The sequence below is a fragment of the Mus caroli genome, chromosome 6 (assembly GCF_900094665.2).
Source record: "Mus caroli chromosome 6, CAROLI_EIJ_v1.1, whole genome shotgun sequence".
In the NCBI taxonomy this organism is placed as follows: domain Eukaryota; kingdom Metazoa; phylum Chordata; class Mammalia; order Rodentia; family Muridae; genus Mus; species Mus caroli.
In genome coordinates, this window is record NC_034575.1 from 12188150 (window position 1) to 12190649 (window position 2500).

Sequence of the window (2500 nt, forward strand, 5' to 3'; positions counted from 1 at the left end):
TGCATGGACAAAGGAAGCTCAATTCCTATCAAAAAGACACACACATGCTTTGCCCAATAAAGCCTGCAATACCTTCGCGGATTATCACACAGTCCTTATAATTTTTTTATGCACTTAGATAGCAGAGGTATGACCTCCAAAGTCCCTAATTAGGCATTAAATGCTATGCATAGTTCTCTTTTAGTAAACTATTTCAAGCTGTGACTTCTTAATTGGATCAAACGCCCATTTTTTTGTGTGTTTTGATCAATCAATATTTGTCAAGAAGGTACATTTAGACTTTGTCAGGTATTGGGGACTGACAATTACTCAGACATCTCCAAAAGACTGACTTCAGAAAGGGTTCCAGGCCTGTGGACTCGGTCACCCTGACTATTACCTATTAGCACCCTGTCCTTATTTTGCTCAGGCTTTCACAAACCTTACCTCCTCAAGAACGAACTATTTCTAAGAAGAGAGTTACATTCTGAGAACACTGAGTTTCCAGGAACACAATGTCAGCGAGACAGTTTGTCTTCCATAGGTAGAATTCTCAGTAATGACGTACAGCTACTACTGTGGCCCTTTCGATTGCGCAAAAAGCATGCAAGAGATTCGAGGATGCCTGTTCAGAAGAACGAACAGGTAAATTCTTTGAAAAATCTTACCATCTATATTAACGCACCCTTTAAAACTCCGTGCATGCTTCAGTTTGATGTTTTGAAGCAAATAAGGCGACAGCAAAATCAAAAAGGAAAAACAGCACGGTAGTGCATGTTGCCACAGGAATCTTATGTGAGACACAGGAGCAAAATTAACGCGCTGGAGCCATCTTCTGACTGCACGGGACTGCGGCAGCTCACAATGGTCGCTGTGCTAATAAGTTAGGGGCAGATGCTTGCCACAGACAAGTCAGGCTTTTATATGCTCTTGCTTTTCCCTAATGACCTGCCTTAATACGGCCTACACTTTGGTTCTGTCTACTCTCCTTCTTTCGGAAACAATGCAATTATTTGGATTTTGGTTTCATTTCTGACAGTCTCAAAAAAAAAAAAAAAAAAAAAAAGGTGTGGACCACGAGAGAAAGAGAGAGGGAGGCAATTATCCAAAATTCCAAGGCCCAATTCCATAAAGAGAACAAAGCCCAATTCCCCTCCAATTCGAGGGGAAGCCATTATGGGTATGAATGACCCATAGCGAATAATCTGTAGATTTATTGAAGGGAAAGTAATATGGAGAACATAAGTCTGTTTTTACTTATTTTTAGACTACTCTTGCTGCTCTGCGAACAGTCTAACTTCATGTGTGTTTAAGAGTCACTGAAACGAATACACAGTTAAGAGCACAGTCCGCGGGTGTCCACCCAGCTCTCAGACCACAGTTAGGAAGCATAGCTTCGGCATAGGCTGCTAACCTTTGGAAAATAAGCAAATTTCGCGTCTGCTAGCATTTGGAGTGGGTCCATAATGGCATGCATCCATACCCAGAGGATGTTGACTTGACCTCTTCTCAACCTGATATATCTGTAAAAAGGGAAAGCTGAGAGAAATACACACAAAAGTGCCCTTTAGGCTCCCGTGACCCTGGCAATATATTCCTCTCTATGGTTGCAAATATTTAATCATTTGCTCTGTACACACAGCAGTCACAAAATGTTTTTCAGTGTATTTCTGGGAAATGTGGAAAATGTCAGCATTGTGAGAACGGTGTCATTAAAACAAAACTATGGGTGGACAACCATCTACCTCAACTTACAACAGGTCTACTCCAAGGCCTGCAGGTTTTGAGCTGAAATTAAGAAAAGCTGGGAGTTAAAGCTAAGGCATTCTTCTTATTGCCACACAATTCCCCCTCTGCTATAGAAAAGGAGTATTTTATTCACTTATATAAAATAAAAAATATTAGCTCCATGTAAAACGAAAATATGATTAAAGTCAGCTCAACGATGGCCAGGGATTAAATACTCATCCACCCACCACTGACAGAACTCAATTGTTTTGTTTTTCCTTTTGTTTTGGAATCAACCCCACCCCACCCCCATTTTCTTCTGTTTTGTTTTTTGTTTTTTGGGTTTTTTTTTTCCATAAGTAATTTTTAGAGCTCCAAGAAAAGAATAAAAATCCAAAACAAACAAAAAATATTTGGATAATAAAAAAAGAATCAAGGAATTTTAAAATATATACTTGTTCCAATAGAAAGGTTTTTAAACAATAAGATAAAGGCATTGGTTTAAAATGAGTTCATCAGTCAGTTTTACCCACCCCTTGCCTACTGCACTTTGAGTTACCAAGGGAAAAGAATGTGGGGGAGTAGAGGGGCTTTCTCAGCGTTGGTACCTGTAAAAGTTTTCCTCCCCCCACCCCCACCCCAGCTTTCAAGAAAGTTTTATTTCTTGCTCAGTAGGTGTGGTAAGAGACAGGAAAGAATATGATACCTTACCATTAAAATTTTTAAAAAGTGAACTGTTACATTTGAGGAAATAAAGAGCCTGAAAGTTAATTAACAAACTGAGTGGAAAAAA

General features: G+C 39.4%; 1 long non-coding RNA gene across 1 annotated transcript in view; it reads left to right on the forward strand.

Moving 5' to 3' along the window:
• The first annotated feature begins 562 nt into the window (after positions 1-562).
• Positions 563-2500, forward strand: part of LOC110295860 — a 33434-nt gene continuing 31496 nt past the window's right edge. Inside the window, exon 1 of the long non-coding RNA XR_002378118.1 lies at positions 563-624. This is a non-coding gene — a long non-coding RNA (uncharacterized LOC110295860). The remainder of the gene's footprint in view (positions 625-2500) is intronic.